Source organism: Ranitomeya variabilis, chromosome 7 (assembly GCF_051348905.1).
Source record: "Ranitomeya variabilis isolate aRanVar5 chromosome 7, aRanVar5.hap1, whole genome shotgun sequence".
NCBI classification, from domain to species: Eukaryota; Metazoa; Chordata; class Amphibia; order Anura; family Dendrobatidae; genus Ranitomeya; species Ranitomeya variabilis.
The window spans coordinates 8,971,019-8,983,791 of record NC_135238.1 but is presented as its reverse complement, the minus strand read 5'-3'; the positions used below and the strand labels follow the sequence as shown (position 1 = coordinate 8,983,791).

The following is a 12,773-nucleotide window of genomic DNA, read 5'->3' as shown; positions in this document are numbered from 1 at the left end:
CATGGTGTATGTCAGTAATACCCTCTTCCTCTCAGTTCTCCTGGTCACTACAGGCCGCGCTTTCCAGGTATACACTGTGGGGGCCGCGTCAGTCCTGGGGGCCGCATCAGTCCTGCTTCTGCTTTACTGGCTGTGCACCGTATCTCCTTCCAGTTAGAAAGGGTTAATGGCCAGAGCTCAAAATGAATAAATAACAGGATTTGAATAAAACAGAAAGTGAAAATAAATCGGCTTTCCGAGAAATCATTCCCTTTATCGGGCGCTCCCCCCACCCTTATATATATATACAGTATATAGTCACTATATCCTCACAGATCCCTGCAGCCGGCGCGGAGGAGGCTGCTGCAGCTCTGCTGGGTCGGGTGAGTCAGTCCTGCCATTCTGCTTCAGCTGTTTATATGTTTATTGTAAATGCCGTTATCTTACAGGACGAACTAAACCTCGGGCAGTCACATCTGTAAATTGTGGCCATGTCCGACTGTGACAGCTTCATGTGCTCGTCCTCAGTGGAGGGGCGCAGGAGCCGCCATTACTAACGTGCACTGGACGGGCCATCCTGGCGCACGCTGCGCCTTTTACATCGCTATGTGCACGCTGCACCTTTTACACATCGCTGTGTGCACACCGGTCATTATCTGGTCGTCTGCTGTCCATTCACGCCGCTGTACATACACTCATCAGAAGTCTGACTCTGGAATCACCCACAGACTTTGATATTGTTTAGGACAATTTTTCGTGCAGGTTTACATGATTTATTTTTCAGTGAAAGTTAGACTACGTTCACACCATGAGCATTTGGTGCGTTTTTGAGTTTTCAGATTTTGTCGCATTTTTACACCAATTAGTTACATTTTGTTATTTGCATTTTTGTCTCATTTTAGTTTGTCGTGATTCTTAGGGTATGTTTCCACGTTCAGGAAACGCTGCGTTTTTGACGCTGCGTTTTTCTGCAGCGTCAAAAACGCAGCGTCCAGATGTTACAGCATAGTGGATGGGATTTTATGAAATCCAGACTCCACTATGCGTTAAAAAACGCATGCGTTTTTGCCGCGAAAACGCATGCGTTGTGCGTTTTTTCAAAACGCAGCATGTTGCTACTATGAGCAAAACACGCAGGCACACCGCAGGTGACCTGCCAGTGACCTCAGGTGCAGTTTTGGTCAGGATTTTACTTGCATAAAATCCTGACCAAAGACTGATGCAATCCTGAACGTGGAAACATACCCTTATACAATGGTTTTGTTTTGGATACTTCCTGTTACTTAACCTTGATAAAACTTTATACAGTGGGGCAAAAAAGTATTTAGTCAGTCAGCAATAGCGCAAGTTCCACCACTTAAAAAGATGAGAGGCGTCTGTAATTTACATCATAGGTAGACCTCAACTATGGGAGACAAACTGAGAAAAAAAAATCCAGAAAATCACATTGTCTGTTTTTTTATCATTTTATTTGCATTTTATGGTGGAAAATAAGTATTTGGTCAGAAACAAAATTTCATCTCAATACTTTGTAATATATCCTTTGTTGGCAATGACAGAGGTCAAACGTTTTCCGTAAGTCTTCACAAGGCTGCCACACACTGTTGTTGGTATGTTGGCCCATTCCTCCATGCAGATCTCCTCTAGAGCAGTGATGTTTTTGGCTTTTCGCTTGGCAACACGGACTTTCAACTCCCTCCAAAGGTTTTCTATAGGGTTGAGATCTGGAGACTGGCTAGGCCACTCCAGGACCTTGAAATGCTTCTTACGAAGCCACTCCTTCGTTGCCCTGGCGGTGTGCTTTGGATCATTGTCATGTTGAAAGACCCAGCCACGTTTCATCTTCAATGCCCTTGGTGATGGAAGGAGGTTTGCACTCAAAATCTCACGATACATGGCCCCATTCATTCTTTCATGTACCCGGATCAGTCGTCCTGGCCCCTTTGCAGAGAAACAGCCCCAAAGCATGATGTTTCCACCACCATGCTTTACAGTAGGTATGGTGTTTGATGGATGCAACTCAGTATTCTTTTTCCTCCAAACACGACAAGTTGTGTTTCTACCAAACAGTTCCAGTTTGGTTTCATCAGACCATAGGACATTCTCCCAAAACTCCTCTGGATCATCCAAATGCTCTCTAGCAAACTTCAGACGGGCCCGGACATGTACTGGCTTAAGCAGTGGGACACGTCTGGCACTGCAGGATCTGAGTCCATGGTGGCGTAGTGTGTTACTTATGGTAGGCCTTGTTACATTGGTCCCAGCTCTCTGCAGTTCATTCACTAGGTCCCCCCGCGTGGTTCTGGGATTTTTGCTCACCGTTCTTGTGATCATTCTGACCCCACGGGGTGGGATTTTGCGTGGAGCCCCAGATCGAGGGAGATTATCAGTGGTCTTGTATGTCTTCCATTTTCTAATTATTGCTCCCACTGTTGATTTCTTCACTCCAAGCTGGTTGGCTATTGCAGATTCAGTCTTCCCAGCCTGGTGCAGGGCTACAGTTTTGTTTCTGGTGTCCTTTGACAGCTCTTTGGTCTTCACCATAGTGGAGTTTGGAGTCAGACTGTTTGAGGGTGTGCACAGGTGTCTTTTTATACTGATAACAAGTTTAAACAGGTGCCATTACTACAGGTAATGAGTGGAGGAAAGAGGAGACTCTTAACCCCTTAATCCCATCTGACGTACTATCCCGTCAAGGTGGGGTGGGCCTTAATTCCCACCGACGGGATAGTACGTCATAGCGATCGGCCGCGCTCACGGGGGGGAGCGCGGCCGATCGCGGCCGGGTGTCAGCTGCCTATCGCAGCTGACATCCGGCACTATGTGCCAGGAGCGGTCACGGACCGCCCCCGGCACATTAACCCCCGGCACACCGCGATCAAACATGATCGCAGTGTACCGGCGGTATAGGGAAGCATCGCGCAGGGAGGGGGCTCCCTGCGGGCTTCCCTGAGACCCCCGGAGCAACGCGATGTGATCGCGTTGCTCCGAGGGTCTCCTACCTTCTTCCTCCCTGCAGGTCCCGGATCCAAGATGGCCGCGGCATCCGGGTCCTGCAGGGAAGGAGGTGGCTTACCGAGTGTCTGCTCAGAGCAGACACTTGGTAAGCCTGCAGCCCTGCACAGCAGATCGCAGATCTGACAGAGTGCTGTGCACACTGCCAGATCAATGATCTGTGATGTCCCACCCTGGGACAAAGTAAAAAAGTAAAAAAAAAAATTTTCCACATGTGTAAAAAAAAAAAAAAAAAAATCCTAAATAAATAATAAAAAAAAATATATATATTATTCCCATAAATACATTTCTTTATCTAAATAAAAAAAACAAAACAATAAAAGTACACATATTTAGTATTGCCGCGTCCGTAACGACCCCACCTATAAAAGTGCCCCACTAGTTAACCCCTTCAGTAAACACCGTAAGAGAAAAAAAAAAAAAACGAGGCAAAAAACAACGCTTTATTACCATACCGCCGAACAAAAAGAGGAATAACACGCGATCAAAAAGACAGATATAAATAACCATGGTACCGTTGAAAACGTCATCTTGTCCCGCAAAAAACGAGCCGCCATATAGCATCATCAGCAAAAAAATAAAAAAGTTATAGTCCTGAGAATAGAGCGATACCAAAATAATTATTTTTTCTATAAAATAGTTTTTATCGTATAAAAGCGCCAAAACATAAAAAAATGATATAAATGAGGTATCGCTGTAATCGTACTGACCCGTCGAATAAAACTGCTTTATCAATTTTACCAAACGCGGAACGGTATAAACGCCTCTCCCAAAAGAAATTCATGAATAGCAGGTTTTTGGTCATTCTGCCTCACAAAAATCGGAATAAAAAGTGATCAAAAACGGTCACGTGTCCGAAAATGTTACCAATAAAAACGTCAACTCGTCCCGCAAAAAACAACACCTCACATGACTCTGTGGAGCAAAATGTGGAAAAATTATAGGTCTCAAAATGTGGAGACGCAAAAACTATTTTGCTATAAAAAGCGTCGCTGGTTTCACACTTGCGTTTTTGTCTGCAGCGTTTTTTGCACAAAAAAACACATGCGTTTTTCCCTATATTTAACATTGAAAACGCATGCGTTTTTTTGTACGCGTTTGATCGCGTTTTCAAACGCATGCGTTTTTTTTCTGCATGTGTTCATTTTCAGAAATACAGCCTGCAGTATTTTCTTGCGTTTTTAAGCACATGCGTTTGCGTTAAAAACGCATGCGTTTTTATCGAAAAAAAAAACAGAAAACACACTGAAAAGCCACCCACCACCATCAAGGTGATAAAGGGATCCAAACCCTAACCCTAACTCTACCCCTAACCTCACCCCTAACCGTTTAATGAACATTTTCTGACAGTCATAGTGCCACGTATTTCAGTGCCACGTATTTCAGTGCCACGTATTTCAGTGCCACGTATTTCAGTGCCACGTATTTCAGTGCCACGTATCACGTATTTCAGTGCCACGTGTTTCAGTGCCACGTATTTAAGTGTCACGTATTTCAGTGCCACGTATCACATATTTCAGTGCCACATATTTTAGTGCCACATATTTTAGTGCCACGTATTTAAGTACCACGTATTTCAGTGCCACGTATTTCAGTGCCACGTATCACGTATTTCAGTGCCACGTATTTCAGTGCCACCTGTTTCAGTGCCACGTGTTTCAGTGCCACGTGTTTCAGTGCCACGTATTTCAGTGCCACGTATTTCAGTGCCACGTATTTCAGTGCCACGTATTTCAGTGCCACGTATTTCAGTCACGTTTAGGGTTAGGGGTAGGGTTAGGGCTAGGGTTGGAGGTAAAGTTAGGGTTAGGGTTGGGGCTAAAGTTAGGGTTAGGGTTTGGATTACATTTACGGTTTGGATTAGGGTTGGGATTAGAATTATGGGTGTGTCAGGGCTAGGGGTGTGGTTAGGGTTACCGTTGGGATTAGGGTTAGGGGTGTGTTTGGATTAGGGATTCAGTTATAATTGGGGGGTTTCCACTGTCCAGGCACATCAGGGGCTCTCCAAACGGGACATGGCGTCCAATCTCAATTCCAGCCAATTCTGCGTTGAAAAAGTAAAACAGTGCTCCTTCCCTTCCGAGCTCTCCCGTGCGCCCAAAAAGGGGTTTACCCCAACATATGGGGTATCAGCGTACTCGGGACAAATTGAACAACAACTTCTGGGGTCCAAGTTCTCTTGTTATCCTTGGGAAAATAAAAATTTGGGGGGCTAAAAATCATTTTTGTGGGAAAAAAAAGATGTTTTATTTTCACGGCTCTGCGTTATAAACTATAGTGAAACACTTGGGGGTTCAAAGTTCTCACAACACATCTATATAAGTTCCTTGGGAGGTCTAGTTTCCAATATGGGGTCACTTGTGGGGGGTTTGTACTGTTTGGGTACATCAGGGGCTCTGCAAATGCAACGTGACGCCTGCAGACCAATCCATTTAAGGCTGCATTCCAAATGGCGCTCCTTCCCTTCCGAGCTCTGTCATGCGCCCAAACAGTGGTTCCCCCCCACATATGGGGTATCAGCGTACTCAGGACAAATTGGACAACAACTTTTGGGGTCTAATTTATCTTGATACCCTTGTGAAAATACAAAACTGGGGGCTAAAAAATCATTTTTGTGAAAAAAAAAAAAGAATTTTTATTTTCACGGCTTTGCGCTATACACTTTAGTGAAACACTTAGGGGTTCAAAGTTCTCAAAACACATCTAGATAAGTTCCTTAGGGGGTCTACTTTCCAAAATGGTGTCACTTGTGGGGGGTTTCAATGTTTAGGCACATCAGGGGCTCTCCAAACGCAACATGGCGTCCCATCTCAATTCCAGTCAATTTTGCATTGAAAAGTCAAATGGTGCTCCTTCCCTTCCAAGCTCTGCCATGCGCCCAAACAATGGTTTACACCCACATAAGGGGTATCAGCGTACTCAGGACAAATTGCACAACATTTTTTGGGGTCCAATTTCTTCTCTTACCCTTGGGAAAATAAAAAATTGGGGGCGAAAAGATCATTTTTGTGAAAAAATATGATTTTTTATTTTTACGGCTCTGCATTATAAACTTCTGTGAAGCACTTGGTGGGTCAAAGTGCTCACCACACATCTAGATAAGTTCCTTAGGGGGTCTACTTTCCAAAATGGTGTCACTTGTAGGGAGTTTCAATGTTTAGGCACATCAGGGGCTCTCCAAACGCAACATGGCGTCCCATCTCAATTCCAGTCAATTTTGCATTGAAAAGTCAAATGGCGCTCCTTCCCTTCCAAGCTCTGCCATGCGCCCAAACAATGGTTTACCCCCACATATGGGGTATCAGCGTACTCAGGACAAATTGCACAACATTTTTTGGGGTCCAATTTCTTCTCTTACCCTTGGGAAAATAACAATTGGGGGCGAAAAGATCATTTTTGTGAAAAAATATGATTTTTTATTTTTACGGCTCTGCATTATAAACTTCTGTGAAGCACTTGGTGGGTCAAAGTGCTCACCACACATCTAGATAAGTTCCTTAGGGGGTCTACTTTCCAAAATGGTGTCACTTGTAGGGGGTTTCAGTGTTTAGGCACATCAGGGGCTCTCCAAACGCAACATGGCGTCCCATCTCAATTCCAGTCAATTTTGCATTGAAAAGTCAAATGGCGCTCCTTTCCTTCCGAGCTCTGCCATGCGCCCAAACAGTGGTTTACCCCCACATATGGGGTATCAGCGTACTCAGGACAAATTGTACAACAACTTTGGGGGTCCATGTTCTCCTGTTACCCTTGGTAAAATAAAACAAATTGGAGCTGAAATAAATTTTGTGTGAAAAAAAGTTAAATGTTCATTTTTATTTAAACATTCCAAAAATTCCTGTGAAACACCTGAAGGGTTAATAAACTTCTTGAATGTGGTTTTGAGCACCTTGAGGGGTGCAGTTTTTAGAATGGTGTCACACTTGGGTATTTTCTATCATATAGACCCCTCAAAATGACTTCAAATGAGATGTGGTCCCTAAAAAAAAATGGTGTTGTAAAAATGAGAAATTGCTGGTCAACTTTTAACCCTTATAACTCCGTCACAAAAAAAAATTTTGGTTCCAATATTGTACTGATGTAAAGTAGACGTGTGGGAAATGTTACTTATTAAGTATTTTGTGTGACATATGTCTGTGATTTAAGGGCATAAAAATTAAAAGTTGGAAAATTGCGAAATTTTCAAAATTTTCGCCAAATTTCCATTTTTTTCACAAATAAACGCAAGTTATATCGAATAAATTTTACCACTAACATGAAGTACAATATGTCACGAGAAAACAATGTCAGAATCGCCAAGATCCGTCAAAGCGTTCCAGAGTTATAGCCTCATAAAGGGACAGTGGTCAGAATTGTAAAAATTGGCCCGGTCATTAACGTGCAAACCACCCTCGGGGCTTAAGGGGTTAAAGAAGAAGTTACAGGTCTGTGAGAGCCAGAAATCTTGATTGTTTGTTTCTGACCAAATACTTATTTTCCACCATAAAATGCAAATTAAATGTTAAAAAAACAGACAATGTGATTTTCTGGATTTTTTTTTCTCAGTTTGTCTCCCATAGTTGAGGTCTACCTATGATGTAAATTACAGACGCCTCTCATCTTTTTAAGTGGTGGAACTTGCACTATTGCTGACTGACTAAATACTTTTTTGCCCCACTGTATATAAAGTCGTGTGCGCAGGGCCGGCCCGAGAGATTACGGCACCCTAGGCGAAACTATTTTGTTGCCCCCCTACTGTTCTTGGCAGTAGATCCATTGTTCCTGACGGAGGGTTAAGTATGCGTATTTTTTTCTCTCGGGCGCCCCCTTAGTGTAGTGTGTGCTAAGTGTGCATTTTTGGTTGTTTGCTTTGCTTTGCCAACATTTGAAAGCTTAGGAGCAAAATAAACGCGCGAGATCAAACACCTGTCAGCAGACGATACAAACGACTCACGTCCGTAGTTTAGCGCCTCCTTTCCGTGCGTAAATTTAAGCTCAACGGTTTTTCTTTTAAATTTATGGTAAAAAAATTTATGTTCACTTTTCTTTCCATCCCTAAAACTTTTTGCCTTTTGAAAAGATTTTTTATAATTTTTTCTATTTTTTCTCTGGCGCCCCCTTAGGGTCGGCGCCCTAGGCGGCCGCCTAGTTTGCCTATACGTTCGGGCCGGCCCTGCGTGTGTGGATTAGGTGCATTATTAGTGCGTCTCCACTGGGGAAACTGTTATGATCCTTAGTGGCTGAAGATCACGAATAGACCAGCAAGTGAATAAACTAAGGACAAGCTCTAGGGAGATGGTAACTGGACTGATCGCAAATCTGAACCTATCCAACACAACTAGAGGTAGCCAGCGAACGTGCCTAAAAAATTCCTAGACGTCTCGAGCCAGCCTGAGGAACTAGCTACCCCTAAAGAGAACGAAAGACCTCGCTTGCCTCCAGAGAAATAATCCCCAAAGATATAGAAGCCCCCAACAAACATTAACGGTGAAGAAGAAGAAGGCACATACGTAGGGATGAAATCAGATTCAGCAAAAGAGGCCCACTAGTACTAGAAAGCAGAAAATAGAGCAGGGGTCTATGCGATCAATAAAAAACCCTTACAAAATAACCATCCTGAGATTTCAAGAACCCACGCACCAACTAATGGTGTGTGGGGAGAAACTCAGTCCACTAGAGCATCCAGCAAGCGAGGGAATCACATTTTAGCAAGCTGGACAAGAAAACATGATAAACACTGCTGATCAAAAAATGAGCAAACAAAACTTAGCTTGTCCTGGATGGACTGGGAGCGAGGTAGTCAGAAGGAATCTGAGTAGCACTGATTACATCGACAGCCGGCAACAAGTGGAAGTAAAACAGAGCTATATAGGAACCTCCCAGAGGATAACGAACCAGCTGATAGCCAGAGACCAGCAGGATAACAAACAAAGCCACCAGGGGGAGCCCAAAGCAAAAGTCACACCATACCACCAGTGACCACAAGAGGGAGCCAGAAAACAGAGTTCACAACAGTACCCCCCCTTAAGGAGGGGTCACCGAACCCTCATGAAAACCCCCAGGGCGATCAGGATGAGCCACATGGAAGGCACGAACCAAATCGGCCGCATGAACATCAGAGGCGACAACCCAAGAATTATCCTCCTGACCATAGCCCTTCCACTTGACCAAATACTGGAGCCTCCGTCTAGAAACACGAGAATCCAAGATCTTCTCCACCACGTACTCCAATTCTCCCTCAACCAGCACCGGGGCAGGAGGCTCAACCGGAGGAACCACAGGTACCACATACCTCCGCAACAACGAGCGATGGAACACATTATGAATAGCAAATGATGCCGGGAGGTCCAGACGGAATGACACAGGGCCAAGGACTTCCAGAATCTTATAAGGACCGATAAACCGAGGCTTGAACTTAGGAGAGGAGACCTTCATAGGAACGAAGCGAGAAGACAACCACACCAAGTCCCCAACGCAAAGTCGGGGACCCACACAGCGACGGCGGTTGGCAAAGAGCTGAGCCTTCTCTTGTGACAACTTCAAATTGTCCACCACATGATTCCAAATCTGATGCAACCTATCCACCACAACATCCACTCCAGGACAGTCAGAAGGCTCCACCTGACCTGAGGAAAAACGAGGATGAAACCCCGAATTACAAAAAAAAGGAGAAACCAAAGTAGCAGAACTAGCCCGATTATTAAGGGCAAACTCGGCCAACGGCAAAAAAGTAACCCAGTCGTCCTGATCAGCAGAAACAAAACATCTTAAATAAGTCTCCAAGGTCTGATTGGTTTGGCCATTCGTCTGAGGATGGAAGGCCGACGAAAAAGACAAATCAATGCCCAATTTAGCACAAAAGGTCCGCCAAAATCTAGACACAAACTGGGATCCTCTGTCAGAAACAATGTTCTCAGGAATCCCGTGCAAACGAACCACATTTTGAAAAAACAGTGGAACCAACTCGGAGGAGGAAGGCAACTTAGGCAAGGGCACCAAATGGACCATCTTAGAAAAACGATCACACACCACCCAGATGACAGACATTCTCTGAGAGACAGGGAGATCTGAAATAAAATCCATGGAAATGTGCGTCCAAGGCCTCTTCGGGACAGGCAAAGGTAACAGCAAACCACTGGCACGAGAACAGCAAGGCTTAGCCCGAGCACAAATTCCACAAGACTGCACAAAGGAACGCACATCCCGCGACAAGGAAGGCCACCAAAAAGACCTGGCCACCAAGTCTCTGGTACCAAATATTCCAGGATGGCCCGCCAACACCGAAGAATGAACCTTGGAGATGACTCTGTTGGTCCATCTATCCAGGACAAACAGTCTCTCCGGTGGACAGCGGTCAGGTCTATCCGCCTGAAACTCTTGCAGCACACGTCGCAAATCTGGGGAGATGGCAGACAAAATCACCCCTTCTCTAAGGATACCAGCCGGCTCTGAATCTCCAGGAGAGTCAGGCACAAAACTCCTAGAAAGAGCATCAGCCTTCACATTCTTCGAACCCGGCAGGTACGAGACCATGAAATCAAAACGAGAGAAAAACAACGACCAACGAGCCTGTCTGGGATTCAGCCGCTTGGCCGACTCGAGATAAATAAAATTCTTGTGATCAGTCAAGACCACCACACGATGTTTAGCTCCCTCGAGCCAATGTCGCCACTCCTGTTGTGAATTTGCTTTTTGCTCCCTCTAGTGGTTACTAGTTTTTTGACTCTGGTTTTTCTGTCATTCCTTTTACCTGCACCTGGGTCGTTAGTTAGGGGTGTTGCTATATAAGCTCCCTGGACCTTCAGTTCAATGCCTGGCAACGTAGTTATCAGAGCTAGTCTGCTGTGCTCTTGTCTACTGATCCTGGTTCCAGTTATATCAGCTAAGTCTGCCTTTTGCTTTTTGCTATTTGTTTTGGTTTTGTATTTTTGTCCAGCTTGTTCCAAATCTATATCCTGACCTTTGCTGGAAGCTCTAGGGGGGCTGGTGTTCTCCCCCCGGACCGTTAGACGGTTCGGGGGTTCTTGAATTTCCAGTGTGGATTTTGATAGGGTTTTTGTTGACCATATAAGTTACCTTTCTTTATTCTGCTATCAGTAAGCGGGCCTCTCTGTGCTAAACCTGGTTCATTTCTGTGTTTGTCATTTCCTCTTACCTCACCGTCATTATTTGTGGGGGGCTTCTATCCAGCTTTGGGGTCCCCTTCTCTGGAGGCAAGAAAGGTCTTTGTTTTCCTCTACTAGGGGTAGCTAGATTCTCCGGCTGGCGCGTGTCATCTAGAATCAACGTAGGAATGATCCCCGGCTACTTCTAGTGTTGGCGTTAGGAGTAGATATATGGTCAACCCAGTTACCACTGCCCTATGAGCTGGATTTTTGTATTCTGCAGACTTCCACGTTCCTCTGAGACCCTCGCCATTGGGGTCATAACAGTTTGCCAGGCCAGTATTAAATGTTTAATGCATTGCAGAAGAGGGATTATAAGAAAGAAGATTCTGAGTTTTTTTTTTTCTTCTTCCCCTTTACCTCAGAGTGGCTATGCTTGCTGCAGACATGAATGTCCAGACCTTGATTACAAGTGTGGACCAGCTGGCTACTCGTGTGCAGGGCATACAAGACTATGTTATCAGAAATCCTAGGTCAGAACCTAAAATACCGATTCCTGAACTGTTTTCCGGAGACAGGTTTAAGTTTAGGAATTTCGTGAATAATTGTAAATTGTTTTTGTCCCTGAGACCCTGTTCATCTGGAGATTCTGCTCAGCAAGTAAAAATTGTTATTTCGTTCTTACGGGGCGACCCTCAGGATTGGGCTTTTTCGCTGGCGCCAGGAGATCCGGCATTGGCTGATCTTGATGCGTTTTTTCTGGCGCTCGGTTTACTTTATGAGGAACCCAATCTTGAGATTCAGGCAGAAAAGGCCTTGCTGGCTATGTCTCAGGGGCAGGACGAGGCTGAAGTGTATTGCCAAAAATTTCGGAAATGGTCCGTGCTGACACATTGGAACGAGTGTGCACTGGCCGCTAATTTTAGAAATGGCCTTTCTGAAGCCATTAAGAATGTTATGGTGGGTTTTCCCATTCCCACAGGTCTGAATGATACTATGGCACTGGCTATTCAAATTGACCGGCGGTTGCGGGAGCGCAAAACCGCAAATTCCCTCATGGTGTTGTCTGAACAGACACCTAATTCGGTGCAATGTGATAGAAAAACCGCAAATTCCCTCATGGTGTTGTCTGAACAGACACCTGATTTAATGCAATGTGATAGAATCCTGACTAGAAATGAGCGGAAAATTCATAGACGCCGGAATGGCTTGTGCTACTACTGTGGTGATTCTACACATATTATCTCAGCATGCTCTAAACGTATAGCTAAGGTTGTTAGTCCTGTCACCGTTGGTAATTTGCAACCTAAATTTATTCTGTCTGTAACTTTGATTTGCTCACTGTCATCTTATCCTGTCATGGCGTTTGTAGATTCAGGTGCTGCCCTGAGTCTCATGGATCTCTCATTTGCTAAGCGCTGTGGTTTTACTCTTGAACCATTAGAAAATCCTATTCCTCTTAGGGGTATTGATGCTACACCATTGGCAGCAAATAAACCGCAGTATTGGACACAGGTTACCATGTGCATGACTCCTGAACACCGCGAGGTGATACGTTTCCTGGTTTTACATAAAATGCATGATTTGGTTGTTTTAGGGCTGCCATGGTTACAGACCCATAATCCAGTCCTGGACTGGAAGGCTATGTCAGTCTCAAGTTGGGGCTGTCGTGGTATTCATGGGGATTCCCTGCCT

General features: G+C 44.8%; 1 protein-coding gene across 1 annotated transcript in view; it reads left to right on the top strand.

Moving 5' to 3' along the window:
* Nucleotides 1–310: 310 nt before the first annotated feature.
* LOC143785157 (up-regulator of cell proliferation-like) overlaps nt 311–12,773 on the top strand; it is a 99,501-nt gene continuing 87,038 nt past the window's right edge. The window contains exon 1 of the mRNA XM_077273848.1: nt 311–362. The gene's annotated coding sequence lies outside the window, so the exon portion shown is untranslated. The remainder of the gene's footprint in view (nt 363–12,773) is intronic.